At 39.4% G+C, this 22,528-nt stretch overlaps 1 long non-coding RNA gene across 1 annotated transcript; it reads left to right on the top strand.

Annotated features, from left to right (window-relative positions):
• The first annotated feature begins 1,780 nt into the window (after positions 1-1,780).
• Positions 1,781-20,441, top strand: LOC116673100 (uncharacterized). Its single transcript, XR_004327744.1, has 3 exons — positions 1,781-1,791; positions 3,989-3,993; positions 20,341-20,441. It is a non-coding gene; the product is annotated as an uncharacterized LOC116673100 (long non-coding RNA).
• Positions 20,442-22,528: the final 2,087 nt, after the last annotated feature.

Genomic DNA, 22,528 nt, shown 5'->3' on the forward strand with positions numbered 1-22,528 from the left:
CATCTCACTGACCAGTCTGCAGGTATCCTCTTTCTTCACCCTTGACCCCGCCCCCCCCCCCCCCCCCAGTGTCAAATGATATGTCAACGGGACAGTGTTACCAAACCACAAATATAAATGCCAGTCTCAAAACAATGAATGAGCGCTTACAGACACAGACTTACCTGGCAACCCTAGAAGTTTGTAAAAAGTGGACAGTCATGGGAGAACCTCTGTTTGAAAAGAAAAGGCTGTTGCAATAGATCTGCTCTTCTCTATTGATTTGTTCATTTCTGTTCTGTCTGCTTTTTGGTGCTGGCAGGTTGTGAACAGTGAGTTTTATTAACTGATACCTGCTGTGGCTGGAATAAGGTTGATGCGAACAGTGGGAGTGAATCAAAACAGTAAATCTGAAAAACCCAAACAATGAGATAAAAATTGCTGAAAGAGCTGAGGAGAACTGCACAGTGTTGGTCATTATTCTCTTCGTCATTACCAGTGACTGCTTCCAATTGCAAATCTAATTTAACCAGTTGCTAATATGGATAATATTAATTCATGCAGCTTTAACTCTAATGTTGTATGTCATGTATTGTATGTGGAAAAGTATTCATATTTTTGTTGAGAAACACCTTTTACATGTTCCAAATCAGACGGTTCTCACCCAAAAAAATGTCCGCAAAGGTTGTCTGTACGAGCAGCTTCTTACAACCCATATTTACGTTCATTGTTAGACACTAAGCTTTAGTAGCTGTAGTAACTATGATGGGCGCGAAGGAGAAACTCAGGTGACGTATTATGAATGTGACCAACACAGGATTTCACCCCAGAGACTGCTGTTCATGTCCCCTGTGAAACCAAAAATCAATGTTGACTTACTTACGTATGTACGTTAGTAAGTTACGTACGTTTACGTACTTAACAAACTTAATTCCAAACCATGATCTTTTCCTAAATTTAACCAAGTAGTTTTGTTTCAACTCACCATGTTAACCGCGTGTTTAAAACTGGGACCATTTCACAACGTGGTATGTTGTTTTGGGAGTCACTGGCATGTATAAATAATAATTGTTTATAAAATTTCTATCCTTTTTTCAGTCTAATGTAGTGTGCATCACTTATATTACCCCAATTTCATTTGTTGTATTTTTTTTGCATTGTTAATACTGCCGTTGCATGCTCTTCGATCTGTTCGTTTCCTGCACTCTGCCACTATTTACTGCTGCAATTCTAATTTTAATTAAACTAATCTCATTAAAAGGTTCCATTATTTACTTAGATTTTATGTTTCCAGTGATTTTGTATCTGTAGTTAAATTAGTAGATTGAATGTAATTAATCTTTCTGATGCGATGCGTTTCAGTATGATTTCAATGATTTACGTATAGCCGTGATGTCACCTTTCTCACCTGACATGTCAAGCTCTAATTAGCTCTATGATAAGAAGCGCAGAGTGCAGACAGAAAAGCAGTGATCAATCTCTCCTCTGTAGTCAGAAGTGTAAATGTTTAGATGTACAGCCGTGTTTCTTCCCATGTTAACACAGACATCCATTAGACAGAGCCAGCAGTTCTAGACTCCCTTTGACCTGCTGGGCCTTTATCACTGGGAGACTCTGCACCTGGACACTGGGCATTTGTGTGCATGTGGGTATGGATCAATGCAAGAATAAATGTGTGTGTGTGTGTTTGCAAGAGAATGTGTGTGGGTCAATGCTTATTACAGAGTGTATTTGAGAGTGTCAGAGACATCATGAATGTGTGCATGAGTGTGACTTCCTGAGCATGAGTTTGTGAGTGTTTCTATGTCACGGGTCAGATTGGGAGAGACAGGGAGGTTGATGGGATCATGACATACCAACCACAACAACACCCCTCCCCGTCCCCTGCGCACACACTCCTCTCCCTGACGCATGGAATGCCATTTTTCAGCCCTAGTCTGACTTTCCTGTTTGAATTAGATGTGCAAACATCAGCCTGCCTTGATAAATGGTGTTTTTCCAGGGCCAAAGGATCAAGGCAGCTGTAATGTAGTGTACATTAATGAAGAAACAAAAGAGACAGAACCCAGTTGTGTGACTATAGTGTGTGTGTGGGGGAGGTGGAGTAAAGTGACGAGGTGCTGAATGTGGAGTGGAAATAAAGGGATAGATGGGTTTTAAGTTGGTTTAAAGAAAAGCAAGGCAGGGGGCATCAAGAATGTCTGGAGGCCACTCTTATCTCTCTGAATGAAAGGAATGCACACACACACACACACAAACAGAGCATCTAAATTAAGATGTGCACTGAAGGAGAAGCAAGAACAAATCAATGGGCAATTTAACACCCATCTTCCAGGAGATATAATGATACCTTTAGGGTAGACACAAATATATGTGTGTGTCTGTGTTCATATACTTTTAGCTGCAGGGGACTTGGGTGGGAACATACACCCACACACCAGCTCAATCAGCCCTTCTTTCTACTATACCTGCACCCCAGCAGGCCTGTCTATCCATCTGACTGGAACCTCTGTTAGTGGGGTTTAAAGGGTGTGTGTGTATGGGCTCTGTAGTAGGGCTGTGTGTAATGACAGAGCGGCAGGGTGTCCCTAAGACACCCGTGGGTGTACCTAAAAGGGCACCACCCCCCTGAATGAGGACTGCGGTGGCTCTGTTGTTAACTTTAGCTTGGTGAGCTGAGCGGGTTGGAGTGAATTATTATTGTGTTTGGTTTTAGATGACAAAATAGTTACACCACACTTCATTCACAACAGATTTTTGTCATTTGGGACTAGGTGTTAATCATGGAAAGAGCCACGCAATATTTGACTCCTGGCAATGTATGACGATGTTTTTTGTTTTTTAACAAAGTGCATCAGAGATGGACTTTCAAACAGATGTCATATTTTTTTTGATACTTTGATTGTCAAAATTCCTTTTTCAATCACATTTCATTGGTTTTATCAGTTATTAGGTAATTAATTCTACTAAAATAGCTGACAATACACAAGCATAGCACATTCTCTCACATGCTGTGTGTAAAGTGTTTTTCTATATATTGGATGACAATTATAAACATAGGGAGGGAGTGCATGTCTTATTATTGTTGTGGTTGTATAAGTGTTTTCCTATTTCTTTCTTTTTAACTCTTTTGCCCTATAAGACACATTTTGTATTTAGCATATTGTAATTTTGTAGACTGAACATTGGTTATTTTGTTGGAGGATGATGGTACAGAAAAAGTAAAAAAAATAAAGTAAAGGATTTTTTCTTTGGATAAGAAGAAGAAGATCATGTCACATTAAACCAACTATCCCAATGATTGATGGAAGGGCTTACACACCATACCAGGTATGTATCTTTGCAAATGATTAAGCTCAAATGGAGTTGGGCAATAGGTTATGTCACTGTGTGAGAGTAATTTACTGAGAACACAGGTGAAAAACAAACAGGTAATAAGGAAAGGCAAGTAATAGCTCCATTCCTCAGTTTTGATGGACAAAGTTGCAGCATTTGAAACTACTAAACTACTACGAAACTTCCAAATTCCAAACGTTTTTGCATTTATTTGCTGTAATTAGGCAGTTTTACTGTGAGTATCATTACAGTTTCAGTTTACAACATCTATCAACCAGATTTTAAGGACAATACTTTTGGACATGCTATAATTCACCTAACATCATTTTTTTGTGGTTTTACAAAATGAGTGGAAAATTATAAGAAAATTAGATCAGAAGATGTCAAATCAGCAAGGTAAGGAATGTAGCACATTGTCTCCGATTTCATGCATTTGATTTGTTCAAATCTCCATTCAGGGACATTAGAGAAGAGTTGAACAGAACATCCTTTATTGATTCTGGGAATCACATTTCAACATGGAACACGCAGTGTAATTTAGAAGAAATTAGTTGATGAATAGGAAAAAAAACACTTTCTTCCTTCTTTCTTTATTTCTTTTTCCCCTCTCTCACACATTTGCACACACACCCTGGCTGACCCCAGTGTTTTGTCGTCATCCATTAGTAATTAGGAGCTGTTTCCTGAGTGTGTATCCAGAGGTTTGCTGAATAAAGGCTTTAGAGGAAATAATAATAAATAATAATCAGGCCGAACCAATTAAGACTGATTACCCTCTGCATGATGCTGGGTGCTACACACTGCTCTGCTCTTCAACACATGCTGCATTTACAGGTTTGTGCTTATACGTGAATAATTTCTTCCTGTGTAAAGCCAATTCCATGCTCCAGTTCATAATGTTGCAGTTGTTGTAAAACCCTTGAACATTTTACTCCTCACAGGGGCTCAGACTTACTCCAAGAGACCTGGCCTCTGACTCTCAGGCAGGCTCTAAGCCCCTTTAAGCCTCAATCTTAGCAGGAGACAAAAGCTATGTGGCTTGGGGAGGATTAGTAATATGGGTAGAGAGGGTCGACATCCCAAAACGTGATTAAGTGTTCGGTAAGTGACAGAGGAGGGCTCGTGAGACTTAAAGTAACGTACTGAAGACGCCAGATCCTTTCTGATGTTAAATAAGACTGGGAGATGCAGCTCAGTGGGGGGAGCGGGTGGCAGTAGGGAGGAAGACGCAGAAGATGTCAATAAGTAACGCTTGGCCTCTGACAAGGAAGGTGCCTGCTTTTGTTTTCGCTGCTGTCCTAAGGGTGGACCATAAGGGGCCGGGATCACACAAACACACACACACACACACACACACACACACACACACACACACACACACACACACACACACACACACACACACACACACACACTTCGACGCACATTTTCTCCAGTCTGTGAAATGAATACCTACATTATTGATCAGAAAATGAGAATGCTTTCTCTGACCAAAGCACCCTTCATGTTGGCTGAAAACATTTACTTTAAGATGATGTAAATAATCATTTGTCTATCTGTTAGTACAAATAGGCTAGTCGACATCCCAATACCCTAACCAAAAAAACGCATAGGGATTTATTATTTTATTCATGTATAACCACATACATTGTCTTTTTATCCTCTATACTTTCTCTCAAACTGTAAAGAATCATTCAGCTACTACCCCTGCCTCTCTCTTTCTGTCTCTGTCAATGCGTTTTAATGGCGGGTAATTGTCATCTGTCAATGGCCCCTGGGCCTTTTCCCAACGGCTGGTTTGTGACTGACACCCACAGCCACTCTTCTAAGAAGTGCCATATGGTCACAGTTAACACGGACATAGGACTGTAACCCAGCCTTATGGGACGAAAGTGACAGGACTTTTGAGTCCTGTATAGTACAGTGTAATGTGTGTGAAAGAAAGCAAGAGCAAACACACAGTAACAGATTGGCTATAGATTTCACTATATCTGCATCAAGGGAATGGCTCTGATTTGTCAAGACTAAACACTCGTAGATCAGAGGGTAGGAGTCATTGTGCTTTTTATGTCCGGGCGATACTTTAAATTTGTGTTAGTGGAGTTTGGTTGAATGTAATAATGCCCTATCAGCAGAAGTGAACCAGAATAATTAATTAATGACAACTAATCATTAGTGTGACAAATGAAATAAGCTAAACATGTCTCCATAGGGTAAGAAAAAAAAACCAGCAAGGATCTCAAACTACTTACAACAAGTAGCTAAGTAGTTTGATGAAATGAATCTCTTCTCTTTGCTGGCGACTGATGTTTTTTGCACATGGTCCGTAACAAATAAATACTAAAAGATAAAAGAAAGAAAGAAATGGCTGTGTCTGACTGGCAGATGTCAAAAAAGACGAGAAAATACATTGAAACAAGACTGAGAGTCTACAGCCAAGCTAGAGGCACTGTGAGGCTGTACTGAAACACAGGGGTGCTCTGAGAAAAGGGTTGGGATACACTCCATAAGACACTAGTTCTTTTATGTTGTTTAACTATATCGGGTGTCAAAACTTTTATAATTGTTCTGAATTGCCACATTCAAAGCCATGGAGAAAATCTGCCCATCATAGTGAAAGGGGAGACACATCACTGTTCAAATATGATAACGCTGCACATTTTCAGACAGTTTATTCTCTACGCCGTTCTAGAAAGTTTAAGAAATAGTAAGACAAAGCTAGTTTTTATTTTTCCTTTTTTAGGTTGGAACAGATGCAGGTACACAACTGGAAATCAATTAAAAGAACATGGCATACATTAGAAAAGCATTATTTACATACATTTTACCCATAAACTATTTACATCAGGAGTTCAATCATCTTTTCTTCTGGTTTGTGTCCCAGTAGAAAAAGCAGAAGTCCTGCTACAGTAGTGAGGTGCCAAAATGTCCAACTTAAAGGTAAGTAATGTAATTTTGTTAAACTTTTAAATCAAGTATAAGTGAAACTACTGTACATTTTCACAATACTTTGACGGTTTCGGAATACATGTTTGCCCACATCGTTTGGATATATTTCCATTACTTTGTTAAGCCTGGTGTAGCATGACTTTGCTTGCAACCAACATATTTGTGAAACCTGTTACCTGTGAACTGTAAGGAATCTTCTAGTGAATGCATCTATTACTCTTCGAGCAATGAAATCAACAGCTCGTTCACGGCCCTAAAGTATTGCAAAAGTTTAAACTAAAGAAACTCCAGCAAACAAAGCTGCGCACAGTGCCAGCCATTCCCTCTTTTACATTTTACAAGTGCTACTCCTTCATTCCCAGATTTTGTACTGGAAAAGTGTGCATTTATAAGTGAGCGAGTGTTCTGGTGTCTGGAGTCATTTACCATTGGCTCAGTGTGATAAATATGACCTGTCTCTGCTACTCTGGGTTACGTGCCATTGAGGGATGGCGGCTGTGTTTGGTAACTGAGGACTGAGGCAGGAGAACAGGCCTAGTAAATGACTTTAACCCTGGGAGAGAGTTGGGTTATAATCAACAGAGGCGAAACAGTGTTGCACTGCTGTCAGAGCTCTCACCCGTGACATGGACGTGACAAGGACATGAGATGTTTCACTACAGTTTTGACCTTGAATCATTTTAGTGGGGCTGCATCCTTGGCAGCGCAGCTGTTTGGTTGGCTTGTTTTCTTATTTTTGTACTTTTAGATTTATGTACCGTGCATGTCCATGACTTTCAGAATGTCCATGGCTGCGAGTGCAAGACAATATGCTTTCCTTGGTGGCTGTTTTAGTTTGGAAGTTTTATTCCACTGTATTTTCTGTATTTAACTATCCTTTGCAAAATACTATCAAATCATGACAGGTAATTGGTTCTGTAGGCATCCACCAAAGCCTTGTTTGGTGCCACAAAAACCCTTTAAGAAAATGGGGCACATACAATGATGCTTGAATGGTCCAACAAAGTCCCTTCATTGTTCCCTGAAACATTGTTGGAAGAATATTCCACTAACCACACTTCTCTATACTTTTTAGTTGAGCTAGAGGCATGACTAACTAACAGATTAACGCTTCGGCCCAGACTAGAGATGTCCCTATCAATTTTTCCTTGGCCTTGATCTTAGCTTTTAAGAGGTATCTCCCAACACAGAGCCTGATCCAAGACTTGTATTTAATGATTTATATGATTAACAAACTATTAAATTGATCAGCTTGAATTATTGATATGAATGAAAGTTTACCTTGGAGGTTCCAACACCTAAGATTGATCTGACGCGATCAGCTAGCGAGAGTTTATTGTTTTCAAGTTTTTCAAAGAATTTATATTAATTAGTGACAGCTGATGTGAGCTGCCACCAACAATGTTTGCCATTTTAACAGATCAAAGAGATGATCAAAGCCAGCTAAAAGCAAGAAGCTGCTACCTGAATGTTTTGTGTACCGCTCTTTGCTAATAAGACAAGAAAGAACACATACAGCATTGGGGTTTAGCGAATCCTTGTGTTTCGCCAACTTCCGTGTCACATCTCAGTTGCACTGCTGCGCTCAAGTAGACACACTCTAATTTTTACTTGCATATAGTGAAACGCTTGCACTGACAAATCACAGTAGAGTAAAGAAAGGATTGGATTTTGATTGGTTTTATTTTAGGTGATACGGTACCAATACCAATCCTCAGGATCGTCTAGGGACATCTCTAATCTAAACAAATATTGGGACGATTGCCATTACATTTTGTACAGACATTCCCGTAAAGGATCAATCCTTCAAACTTTGGTGATTTTTTCTCATGTTCAAGCTGGTTGAAATTGGTAGTTTAAATTGAAATATCTCAAAAACATTTGGATGGATTGCTAAAAAATCTCCGAATACCCTCACCGGTACAAGTTGTATTTACTTTGGTGACTTTTCATTATGCACATGAATCAAGCCAAAATGTTAACTTCTCAACAAGATAATGAAATTTTCATCAGCTTCATCTGTACTTTAGTTTTATATAATATAAGCTAAATCAATGCAAATAAGACATAACATCAGCATGTTAGCATGGTCTTTGTGAGCATATTAGCATGATGAAGATGACATGCAGCTCACAAATGACACATTTCTTTATGCCATTATATTGTTATAGAACTCTTTTTTTAGACGCACTGTAAAACCTTCCTTTATCTTTGCATAAACCACCTGTCTTCATTTCACATACACCTCTGTCATCGCAGCTGTCTTCTCTTCTTCTCTTCCTCCCATTCCTGTCTCCTCTTCCCCTTTACCAATCCGTTTGTCAGTCCATCACTTTCTAAATAGGCTAAGGCAGCGCAGCATTGTTGTTGATTTCATACATGTCATACGACACAATTACGTTAATAGCTCCCTGAATGGATTTCATGGAGAGTCGGTTGGATTTGTTTGGGAGGCAGTTTTGAGACAAAAAGAGGCTGTCATCTCTGTTTGGCCATCAGCTTCAAAGCTCTTATTAGCAGATGAGGGATGTGACATTCCTGCTGCAAAAGATTTCTTTATAATGAATACATTAGAGAATTGTTAAAATTTGTACATAGTTCATTCTGTTTTTTTCTTTCTTTCATAGTTTCTTTCTTCTAGCTGCTAAACATTTAATGTACAGCTTTAAAAACAACAGCTTTTGCAATTGCATATACAGTATATTTACAGAAAATTGATGTGCACTGTAAGTGGTTTGGATTTATCTCAACGCACTATTAAAGGAAAGACAAGACAAGGCAAACTCTGGCAAATAAGGGCTGCTGGCCAACAAGAAAGGCAAACACAGACTGCTGGTTTTGGGGTTTGGAAAGACTGGTGTGACTTTAGTGATCTCTATGTAAGAACTTAACTCCACTCTCTTAATCACATAACTTTGCAAATGATCTGTTCTTTTGAGATGTTGATGCTATGGAAGCCCTCTTTTTGTTTCACTCGTGCTGCCCCTGCTTCACTGTAATCATTGAAGCAATCAACAGTGCTGCTGCTCATTTAGCATTTAAATCCACCCCAACACCAACTCTAATTCTAGACTTTCAAGGGTAAAAACTTTGTTATTGTTACTTTACTCATAAACTAAGTCTACTTCTACTACAACTAATAATAATACATTTTATTGTTAGAGCCCTTTTCAGGGTATACTCAAAAGATTCTATGTAAAGGACTGTTCGTTTTTATTTAAGGGGCTACCGGAGGAGTTTTGGGATCTTTAGTCAAAATAGACTTGGCCCTCCCTTTGCCAGCAATACATTTTTCTATGACCCACCAAAATGATTTGTTAACAAGGCACAACCCTCCCCAGCAATTTATTGTTGCCTTCTGTACTTGAGAGAGCTTGGCAAAGATGAAAAGATAGCCATTGTTTTTTACAACCATGATATACAAGACTCAACCTCTGCCTTCTCATCTTGAACATCACACTCCCCTGTCATGGCGGCCGTTGCAATAGATTTACTCACTAACATTGTTGTGGAAACACAACAAGTATGGAAACTAAATGCACACTTGCATTGCTGTATTACTTCAAATACTAAGTTACTTGTCTGGTAAACTAGTATTCACATGAAATAAAACAATAAAACATTTGAACTATTCAACAAAGCCCACTGGGTAATAACAAATTCAACACATTAACTGGTTTCTATGGACTCGTCACTAGGCTTTCTCAGTCATTGTATATTTTAGCATATAGGTAAAACTGCCGAAGCTGAACACTATCCAAAATTGGTCGTCCAATATAATCCACTGCTTGCCTGGTCGTCAACTGGTATACCATATTCAGGATTCAGTATGCAGTCCTGGAACCATTCTTTTTAGATTGTTTGTCTCTGCATAAATGACAAAAACAGTTTGGAGGCAAAATCCATATCTAAAATATAGATAAGAGTAGGTTAACCAATACATTATTACAAATTAAAAGCTGCATTTATAGATATTAAATTTGTATAACTGTGTCAGCATTTAACGTTGACATTTGTTTAAGCCATATAACAGGGGCTTGTTTAATTTTGAGGTCCGTAAGCATCACTGAAAACACTCGAGTGTAATATTGCCCTGTTTATTAAGCCAGGCATTTTAAGCTATAGCTTTCTAAAAATGTTGGATTTCCTAAACTGAATAAATCCTGCACATATTTAAACACAAAACTGCATTTCTAGCTTACTCATGTTTTAACTAAGACGTCTGCTAAAAAGAAATTGTATTCCTCAGCACAATTACGGTACTGTTTAGTTCGAAATCATCTAAAACACCAAAGTACAAACCGTAGCGGACCGGAAGCAAGTTTTATTTTGAAAAGTAGAAGCCTGGGGACGGCATCAGCCAGGAGGCCATGAGACTCTCCGGTGGTCCATTTCATAAATGCAAGAAAAGATGAGTTTTGAGCAGTGATTTTAACATAGAGAGATAAATGCAGTCTCATATGTTTTTAAGGAGAGAGTTCCAAAGACAGGGGCAGCTGTGGAGAAGGCCCTGTCACCCCAGGTCCGGTGCACGGTGCTGTGTGGGGGAGACAGGAGGTTGGCAACAGAGTAGAGGTGGCCGCAGTAAGGAATGCGGTGGAGCAGGTCAGTAAGGAAGGAGGGGCCTGGTTTTGGAGGGCTTTGTGAGTTAGGAAAAGGACAAATTTGATCTGTCGTGTGACAGGGAGACAGGGATGATGGGATCACAGAGCGAGAATAGGGGAGCCTTTTTTCCATATTTGTTATTGGGAGGGAAGTATGTACATATCATCCACAATAACCTGATCAGGTTTACTTCTGGAGGCACCTCTGCAGCTTAGCCTGCTATTAGAGCTATAAACTGCATTTTTAATCAACCTGCCAGTAAACAGTCAACAGAAGAGATTGCTATACAGTACATTTTACTTTTTATCAAAGTCAAAGCTGCAATGAGTTAAAGCCGCTCAGACAGATGCAGAGGCTCATTGTGCTGCTGCCTGGCTAGCAGCCACCACGGCAACAGCCCTGCGAGACAGGATGTTGCCGACAGGGAGCCTGAGGTATTTGTGCTTTCATAGCCCGACATGCCAGCCAAAACTGAGTCACGGTGCTCCGGGTAGTTTCACCGTGGACTGTTAGTTTTTGTTGGATACTGTGGCTGATTTCCAGTGCAGAGGAACTTCTGTTTTGTGCGACAGTGCTGGACTTGAAACTACATTTTTCAAAGATAAAGGAACAACAACTGCCAACAGGAAAAGGGCAGCTGACTAATGTAACCTAATGCTATTACTGTGTCTGAAACCATTCACTTACTAGTTCCTCTAAGATAAGCACTCAACAAATTAGAGTTAATATTCTTTTGTGACCCTAAAGTTTTGACCGGCAGTGTATACTGTAGACTACCAGTGTTGTGTCTACGTACACACAAGTATAGCTACAACATGTTCCTTTAATGGCTCTGAGGTTATATGTGAATGCTTTCTCTCTCTTTCTCTCTCTCTCTTTCTCTCTCTCTTTCTCTCAAACAAATATGTCTTTTTTTCCAAAAAATGTTTTCTGTACTTTACTATATTTTTTAAAATAAAGTTTGTCTTTAGAATCAGACTTTCTGTATGTTTAATCTTGCTTAGTGGCTTAGTGACATTTCTTGTTATCCAATGAAATAAGTGTTGGTTTGTGGTTTGCAAACGTGCGTGCGTGTGTGTGTGCGTGCGTGTGCGTGTGTGTATGTGTGTGTGTATGTGTGTGTGTGTGTGTGTGTGTGTGTGTGTGTGCAGCTGACAGGGTTTAGGGTCCTTCCACCTTTGAGATCCTCTGTAATTACTCTATTGTCTCTAGGGCCAGATGCCCAGAGAGCCTTTCATCTGTCAGCATTACCTCTTCTGGACCCAGCTGGGACAGTGAATGGAAGAGCACTGCACTAAATTAGTGGGCCTGCATGTGTGTTAACCGTCGGCATGGTGATCTTGGGTTGTTGGAGAACAAATAGAACTCAGAGTGTTTTCAATCTTTTGACGCTGTCAGAAAGCCTTCTTACATAGTATACAGTACACATAGTGCAGGGTACATGCAAATACATCCAGAGCACCTCTTGTTTTTCAGGGAGCACAGCCTACAGTCAACTCTCTGGTGTCACTAATGCGTATACCAGCTCCAAAATCAAATTGTAGCACATTTTCCACTTTTTTCACTTACCATTGTACACCACACAAGACATGTTCATTATATTTAACTCAATTTAGCCACATTTTTAATAAAAGCAATGGACCATGATGGAACAAATGACAGGCAGATGTTTTCAACAAGAGTGATGATGACAAATAATGTATCACTCTATTCAAACAAACCTACTCGCGACTTTAACCATCAGTTAGGTCATTGGACAGGACGGCTTGAGATGTAAAATGGGAGAGAGAGGAATAATGACATGTACCAAAGGGTTGCGGGATGAAACTGAACCTGCGGCCGCTGCGGTAAGGACTGAGCTTTTGTACATAGGGTGCACACTCATCCAGAGCTATCCAGTCACCCCTAACCATAAGTCTTTGAAACTCAGTTTCATGAAATTCAGAAGGAAGACAGTGTGAATGAATAAGTAGAAAGGAGAAATGGTATCATACTGGCTTACAGTAAAGCCTGAACACAAAAAGACAGTGGAGACTCAGATTGATGGAAACTGTGTGTGTGGTTGCGTGTGCTGGTCAGAGGTGGTGTTAGATAATATGCTTGCCTCTCTAGTGACCCCACTCCCATCCGTCATGGCAGGTAAACAGCCCCCTGTCACCAGCCGACACTCCAACAGTACCCTGATTGCCTCAATGTGCCAAGTTACGGGTGGGCTTCTGTGGATCGGAAGATCAAGGACACACACAAGCCTACACACACAAACATGTGGAAAACCAACATTCATATCTTTTTTTCTTTTACTACTTTGGTTTCTGTCTCTCTCACACACACACACACACACACACACACACACACACACACACACACACACACACACACACACACACACACACACACACACACACTGAAGTTCCATTTTGAGGGTTCAGCAGTTCTGGCAGTTCTGGACCTTGGGCCCTAAGGCCCAAAACTAATTTGACTCCACTATAACCTGTTCCAATTTAGCCCTTTTGCCACGTGTTTGTTGATTGTCAACCAATATACTGAAATGACTCAAGGAGACAAAATTCTTAGTTAACAATTTAGTAAACAGTTTTGTAAGAAAGTACAGCGTAAGCACATGAATCAGAATTCCTACAAGACTAAACTTGCTCCAAACAGTCTCTTCAGAAGTCTGACTCCTCTATCTCTATTGTGTCCTCTTCTTATTCGTCCCTTGTTCTTCGGGTGTCCGACGCAGTGTCTGACACCTTCAGTCAGTCCAGTTTCCCTACTTCCTCTTTCTCTAGCATTTCTAGACAATTGAAACCCCAGTCATCTATTGTAAACCTGTGAACTTCCTATGACCCACTGGCCTTCATGAGGCTTTTTATCTATAGGTAAAAATACACTTCTAAGTAATTCTATGTAACATTTCTAAGTTTGAGCGATGTTTCATATTATAACATGACATAACATTTTCCTTCAAAACACACACACACACGAATGCGCGCACACACACACACACACGCATGCAGACACACACACACACACACACACACACACACACACACACACACACACACACACACACACACACACACACAAGGAGTTTAACACACACATTTCCTCCTCGTTGTGGGGTGTGAGGTGCCTGGCAGTTTGTTGTCACATTCACACACAACAGTGGACTGGTCTTCCACCACCTGGTTTGGATTAGCAATCGATGCCAGATGTATCTTTTCTGTGAAAATACACACACACACACCAAGTAAAGTATGATACAGACAGACAGAGAGAGTGTATGCTACAGAGAGAAGGGTGGCAGTACAGAGGTTAAGCTTGGCAGCCAGAGAGAGGTCCGGGGCTTGACATGCATGATTGAATGAGCAAAGCATCTGCTCTCCTTCCCGGCCTCAAACAAAGCCTGGTTTGAAAATCCACTGCCCGGGGCCCTGGTTCATGCCTTAAGGCTCTGACACACCAAACTGACGGCCAACCTTCAGCAGAAAAGGCAGTTGGACTGACAGTCTCCCTGAGTTGGTCAAAACAGTGCCTCAGAACACACCAAAACAACGCCGACTGGAGCAAGAGACGTAACCTATCTCCATAACAGCAGGCGGCGCAAATCTTTATTGTGAAAAAATTAAAACCGGCAGCTGATTAGACGAATGACAACGTGGGTCTGGCTTCTCCGGAATTTCAAAACCAGACTATCATGGCGGCTCCTTCAGAATAGGATTTCATATTTTACAAAAACAGTTCACCAAAACATGTTTCTGAAAACATTTTAAGTAAGTTTAGGCCATGCATTTTATGAATCTGACATCATTTTAGATCAACAAAGGTCAGTTTAAAAGATTTTTGTCAGATTGTGAGAGACTCTAGTCATGGTCATCCTGCTCATCGTCTTCTAGCACTCCACCAATAAGATTGGTCATTGAGTCCGACTGCCCGCCTTCTTATTCAACATGTCAGGTCGGCCAAAATGAAGACCAACGTCTCCTCCGGCCGGTGACGGCACGGAAAACACATGGAAAGAATCAAGTCACTGACCTCGCCAGACTGTCCGACGGCCGATTATCGGGTTGGTGTGTCAGGGCCTTTACAGTATATGTGTCTCTATGTGCAGGAGCCATATAACCTGTTCATGATTCCTGTTAAGCTGCAAGCTCTGGCTTCCAGTAGGGAACATTGACCTTTTTAGATCCTACATTGAGAAAAAAAGTTTCAGCTATGTTTTGAGTTAATTTATTTAAAACCATTTTTTAGAAAGCTGACCAAACAATGTTTCCTCTCTTTTAATCATACCACATGGTTTTGTCCATGAAATGAAGTCTATTGATGAAGATCATCTGATATGATCGGAAGCATCTAAATAGACCTTGCTTGAGTTGCTGTTTCCAAGGATATAAATCAATGTTAAAGTTACCTTATATAGCAGGAGTATTGAAATACAATCCTAGAGAACAATTTTAGAACTATTATTTTTGTTTCGCCAATACTGTTATGAAGGACAACGGTGGACCGGTGAATCAAACCAAAACGTATGTTAAAGCTGCCGGTGAAAAGTGTTTAGGAAGTTGCAGATACATTTACAAATTTACAACTCAAGAAGACCAGAGTGTCATTCTACGTAATATGATTCTTCAGATTTAAAAAAAAAAGGGTTTCTTGACTATTTCTTGGCCAGGACTAGTAACTTTCTGGAGTTTCGGCTGGTAACAATCAAATAATAATCCAGTGAACAATTTTGTTTCCTAAAGCATTGCCAAACACCCAAGTGCACTGGTAGCCAACTGGTTACAGCACCTGCCACATAACATCCCTGAACCTGGTTTGATTCCAACCAGGGGCCATTGTTGCACGTCATACCCCCCTTGTTCCCTGTGTGCCTATTTAATAAAGGTAAAAAATGAGCCCTAAAATACTATTTTTTGTTTTTTTAAATGTAAAACCACTCTTTTAAAGGTATATGAATATCTTATGTTCTTGTTTTGTCTTTGTCAGTTTGTCAGTGGAACAGATTTTTGCATATTTGTGTCACAGAACAAGCAAAGGGAAATCCTGTCTCAGGCCTATCTTCAACATTTGCATGTGCTGTTGACTGAGGTCACATAGTCAAATGATGATGGTAAGAAACAGGATTTATAGGCGACCACATGCCTGTGTGTGTGTTTGTGTGTGTTTGTGTGTGTTCCACCCCCATCCTGACATCTTCCGCCAGCCTGAATGTGTATTGACACCACAGTGAGGATGCAAATTATTGTCTCTCAACTTACAAATACATGAATGAGTGGACACACAATAAGATAAGCAAGTGTAATGGCTGACAGAGGAAACATCAAATTCAGCAAACTGTGAAATGAAATGTATTTCCTCCTTTACTCATTCCAACGTAAAGACAAATTGGAATTATGTCATGCTGCTTAATATTTTTAAAGTGGAAATATAAATATAAATGACCAACATACCTCTTGTATAACAGTCACTTGACTGTCCATAGCTCAGAAGAAAAGCTGATCCCACACACTATTCTCCACAGAAAAGATATTGTAATCGCAAGTATTTTCTTCTTAAATCAATTTCCTATATATTAAGCTTTCAAAGCAACCAACAGTTAAGATGAGATAAAAGTTGAATCATCCCTGTGGGGAGTGGGTCATTGCAGCAGCAAAGAGAATCTTTACTGTCTACCAGGGGAGAACAAATACATACTTCCATTGTTCCCACAACACTTTGAAAGGACACAGAACTGCTTGAGTAAATTTCTACATAGTGTGCATCACAAAATATTTCTACAGAACTGTTAACTTGGTTCTTTTTTCCTGTGCATGGCGCATCTTCTTGGGGGTGGATGGCTCCTGGCTCACAACAGGTCAAAGTTACCCCCGTAACAGTCTCACGTCAGCTGTTTCCCCAATTATTTAGCACCCCCCACCTCTGCTCCCCCACCAGCACCAATGATCAACTCGTTATCAAGCCGTTAGTCCTCACTGATCTTCAAGAGCTTCTGTCTGAACCCACCCACCGCCTTCATTCAACCTCTATTAACACTCCGCTGACAGCAAGTGGCAGTCTGATCCAGGATCAGGTCAGCTTTACTTTCAGTTCCGTCTGTCTGTTTTGGGTTTGGAAGGCTGATGGTCAACACATTTTAAAATGACCATATGATGTCATCCATTAGGAAACTAGTGGAGAATGATTAACACTTTTTATGATTTACAATTTTTATTGAACTTTAGCAAAACATACAATTTGCAACATGAACAACCCCCCCCCAACTTTGTCATCACCACCCATCCAGACAAAAATCAAGAAAGAATGACAATGTAACAACATTTAATAAAAATTGTAACAAAATAGACAATACACTTTTCACCAAATAAATGTATGTCTAAATGACACCGTATGAATACCATAAGCCCATCATACACATCTTTACCCAGCACAAAGCTTCCTAGGAGCCCTGAGAATGATCAATTATAGAATGATTAAACAGCTTTTACCATATCCAAGACAAACCATACAGTGGCGGAAGATGTTTTCAGATTCTTTAATTAAGTGAAATAACCAATACAACAATGTAAAAATACTCCATTTCAATTAATGTATGAAGATATTTATTGACTGTAGCTGAGCAGCCATTCTTCCTAGGGTCCATCACAAATAAAGGTCCTGCGTTCAAAATCTTACTTACCTAAAAAAATGTGTCAAAAGGGCAAGGTACTTGTCCTGCAATAAAATGTCCCCTGTGGCAGATAATTGTGTGAATGCTGATTAACAAAAACTTTCACATATCAAAATGTTTAGCTCTTTGTGGTTCAGTTGGTAGAGCAGGGGCACATTCTATAGAGGTTTACTCCTCAACACAGGTTTGACCCTGACCTGCGGCTGCATGTGATTTCCCCTCTCTCTCCCCTTCCACGTCTTTATCTGTCCTGTGGAAAAAAAGGCCTAAAAATGCTCCCAAAAATTAGAATGTTCAGCTCTGTAAGGACATGTGTGCTTGTCTTAAACTTTTCTCCACCATTTAAAGTTAGTAAAATATTAAGCTTTTTCTTTTTATGTTGAATTACAATGGAGCAAACTTTAAATCAGGCTTCTTCCACTTCTACAGGCTACTCCTGTCACATACATTTACCTGTGAAGATGTCATTCAAACTTTAAACTTCAAAAAACTATATTATACACTGTGATTTTTCCGACATATTATACTGTCACTTTTCTTCAACATAACATTTCAGAAAGTCATAGTATAGTATGTCTGCCATACCAAACAGCTCTGAACAACAATCTCTTCTTAAAAAAAAAAAACGACACCTAAAAAACCCAACCGGGGTTGGGGCTAAAACATGCAGAGCCTACTTGCTGGTATAATTTGCATCAGTGCTAACCTCTGAGCCATCATGTATGCATATTTGTACATAGAAAACATTCATAGCAGAATACTTTCCCGACAGTCTTTAAAAAGTAACTGTATAGTACGCCTAAAAAGTCATCAAAATTCATAGTATTGTATGTTAAAGGCATAGTGTGGTATATTGAAAAGAGTCAAAATAAAGTCCCAGTACGGTTTGTCAAAACGTGGTAAAAAAGTCACAGTACAACATCTCTAAAAAAGTTAATAGTTGCAGTATATAATGTCAAAAAGGCCTATTATAGTATGTCGAAAAAAGTCATAGAAAGTCATGGTATAGCATGTTGAAAAAAGTCATGACAAAGTAATAGTATAGTATGTTAAAAAAGTAAGTAAAAAGTAAGGGTATAGTATGTCTAAAAAGTCATCAAAAGTCATTGTTTTGGATGTTGAAAAAAGTCATTACAAAAACCATAGTATAGGATTTAAAAGAAAGCATGGAAGTACATGCAGTGCTAACCTCTGAGCCATTGGGCAGTCAAAATAGTACTGTAGAAAACAGTCATAGCAGAAAATGTTGGAACAAGCCATGAAAAGGTAATATGTTTAAAAAGTCATTGAAAGTCATAGTATTGTCAAAAATGTCAAAAAAAGTCATAACAAAAGCCGTTGTATAGCATGTTGAAAAAAGAATGTTAATAAAGTATGAGTATAAGCTAATAAGTCATGGATAGTAATTCAAAAACGTTCATAGTATAGAATGTAAAAAAGTCAAAGTATAGTATCTTAAAAACGGTCATAGTATAGAATGTAAAAAAAAGTCATAGTAGAGTATGTCAAAAAACGTCGAAAACGTCATAGTATAGTATGTTAAAAACGTTATAGTATAGTATGACAAAAAACGTCATACTATAGTACGTTAAAAAACGTGAAAGAAAATAAGAAAACGTCATTGTATAGTATGTTAAAAATGTATGTTGAAATTTTCTTTTTTTTAAAGTCATAACAATAGCCATAGTATAGTATGTTAAAAAAGTCATAGTATGATATGTTGAATAAAGACAGAAAAGGCATTTCATAGCAAAAAAGTCATGACAAATCATAGTATAGTATGTCAAAAAAGTCATAGTATAGTATGTCGACAAAAGTGATGAAAGGTAATAGTATAGTGTAGAAAAAGTCATACAAAAGTCATAGTATAGTACTCCAAAAAACTTCAAAAAAGCCATAGTATAGTATGTTATAAAAAAGTAATAGTGGAGTTTGTTGAAAAAACGTCATAGTAGAGTACATTGAAAAACGTAAAAAAATATAGTATAATATGTCAAAAAACATCAAAAAGTTAAAAGTATGGTATGTTAAAAAGGTCATAGTACATGTTGAAAAAAGACAGAAAAGCGTTGTCATTAAAAGTCAGAAAAATGTCTTAGCATAGTATGTTGAAAAATGAAAAAAAAAAAGTCAGAGTATTGTATTTCGAAAAAACGTGATGAAAAAGGCATAGTGTAGCATGTCGAATTATGTGATGAAAAACATGCAAATTTGACACCAAAAATCCCGACCGGGGTTGGGGATTGAACCAGAGTTTAAAGCTGCAAATTTGACTTCCTGGTCTTATTTGCAAAAGTGATAAGCTCTGAGCCATTGTGCAACCAAAATAATAATGTAGAAAACAGTCATAGTAGAATATGTTGGAAAAAGCATTAAAAATTGATGGTATAGTATGTCTATAAAGTAATTAAACATCATAGTATAGTACGTCCCAAGACTGAAAGCCAAATTCATTCATTTGCTCACCTGAAACAGGTGTTTAACCCATAACATCTGCCCTGGAGGTAACAAGGCTCGACTGGGTTACTAACCACCACGGTCGGAAAAGAAATAAACAGGAAAGGTTAACACACTGAACATTTTAAATTAAATAGCTCATTAACATGCGCTTGTTTCCCCGTGTGCGTTGATCCGCTCATCTGTTGACATTGACTACAGTTGCTTAATAAATAAGGGCTTTCCACACAAACATTGGCTACATTTGTCATTAGTATGAGAAAAAAGAGAGATTTTAACTTTGTCGGGCTCGGGTCGGGCTCAGACATAAAACCGAAACCGACCCGAGCCGACAGGCATTAAAGTCAATGCCTGTTGGCTCGGGTCGGGTTTGGTTACTGCTCTGTGGGACGCGGGCTAGGCTTGGACAGAAAAATGCGGCCAGATGTGCACTCTAGTCAACATGTGATATTTAGCTGCCCCCTATGCTCTAGCCACACCCAAGTACACAGACCACGCCCCCTTTCATACCTTCTTGTGAGAGGTATCATTGAAGTCAGCAAAGAGTTTGTTTTTAATTGGGGATGGTTTGGCACGCCCCATATTATTAAACCACGCCCCCTTTAATAACTAATGACCCGCTAATTGTACACTATTGTGCAAGGTATTGTTGAACTCAACAGAGAGTTCCTTTTTAATTGGTGATGATTTGCAATGTTTGAGTGCCGCGCACTGCACCCCGACCTGCAATGAGGCGAGGACCCGTTCATTGCTGCTTGCACCTTAATTATATTTGATTATTGACAAATCATTGTGTAAGCATTTACTGCTGTGAGTAATTTTGTTTACTTCATGTACAGTTTGCTGGTTTTGTCCAGTGGTTTCCAATCTGGGGGTCGGGCCTCTCCAAAGGGTAACACAATAAATCGGAAAGGTCTTGAGATGATTAATGGGACAGGAAAGAATTAGAAGGACCCTGTTCAGACAATTGTCTTGGGTGATCCGATCGCAAGTGCCTCCACATACGTCATGAGTGACCACTTGTGATCACATCTTAATTTCCTGCAAATAAACATGTGCATCATTTTTGTTTACACAAACTAAAATGCCTTGTGGTTTTTAACTGGCAGGAAGCAGCAATGCACTTCCAATTCCTAAACTGCAAGATATTAAAAGAAGAACAAGAAATCAAAACTGGGTCAACTACAGCTGCTATATTAATGTACTGGAGTATAAAGTTCAAGGCTTCTTTCTTAAATGTAGTGGATTAGAAATATCAACTATCATTAGCCCTTGCTGATGTATCAATCTGTGATTCAATAAAGTTAGGAAGAAACTGCACTCAGGTCAGTTTAACAGCCAGATTTCACTCACAACAAACATCCTCTAATCAGTAATGTGTAGTTGTTTGGATCTTAACCCTTTGAGACACTAACTAAAGCCCATGTGTAGTCCAGGATAACAAAGAATCAGGTAACACTGCCTGTCTAAAATGTAAAGAAAAATCAAAGAGACTGAAAAGTACCAGGCCGGACCAACAGGCTCACGCCCCCCTGTGCGAATACACTGCTCTGAGGTCGTTATTAGCAAATGAAGAGGGGATGGGAGGTCTGGGATAGGGAGGAGAAGGTGATAAAGCACTGAGATCTTGTTGACAGGTAGTTGCCCAATGGGTTAGACTCTTTCCGACAAGCAAGCCGGAGAACTAGTCTTGACGCCTCTTGCTCTTTGAAGAGACAGAGAGTTTCCTGTGCCACAGCCATCGGTGTAGGAAGTAAATGAGTGTCTCTTACAATGGCACGGTTGTGCTACAGGAAGTTCTTGACATGTTGTGACGAATCACATTGTCTTTTTTAGACCGATTCAGTAATACAGCACTTATGAGTACGGGAAATAACATGACATGTAATTTCCCAATTGTCAAAAGTGGACAAAAACTTTAGAAAAACAACCATATGGAGAGCAAACTCTGATCTCTGGTGCAAGCTCCAAACATCTGCTGTATTACCATTAATATTGTAATTTTTTTAACTCAGTGAGGAGACAAGTTTTATATTTCGCATATGGTCTAAAACCTCAAGTGCCTTTGTCTCACCATACTTTTTTTTTTTTTTTTTACAGATAATTTTTGGGGGCATTTTCACCTTTAATGGATAGAACAGCTACATATGAAAGGGGAATCACCAAAGGTCGGACTTGAACCCTGGACCATCCGTGCTGCAGTAATTACCTCTATATATGTTCACCTGCTCCACCAACAGAGTTAACCCAGCCACTTCACCATACTTTTTAATGGTATTATTTCTTTAACAGGGCTGTCACTTCAGACAAACAAAGCCCTACCATTTCTACACTGCCGCACACAACCCCCCATTTTTATGAACAAACTGACCGTTTATTTGCTACGTCTCAGAGCAGAGTGACCTTGAGTGTTCGTTTGGTTGGTTTCTGCACTGGCGTTGACGGTTGGAGGCGCTCTGTGGGCCGTGGCGCTGAAACCCAATAGGGGCTCCATATTAGCGGGCACTGAGTGAAACAGTCAACAGCAGTGTT

This window comes from Etheostoma spectabile, chromosome 3, assembly GCF_008692095.1.
Source record: "Etheostoma spectabile isolate EspeVRDwgs_2016 chromosome 3, UIUC_Espe_1.0, whole genome shotgun sequence".
NCBI classification, from domain to species: domain Eukaryota; kingdom Metazoa; phylum Chordata; class Actinopteri; order Perciformes; family Percidae; genus Etheostoma; species Etheostoma spectabile.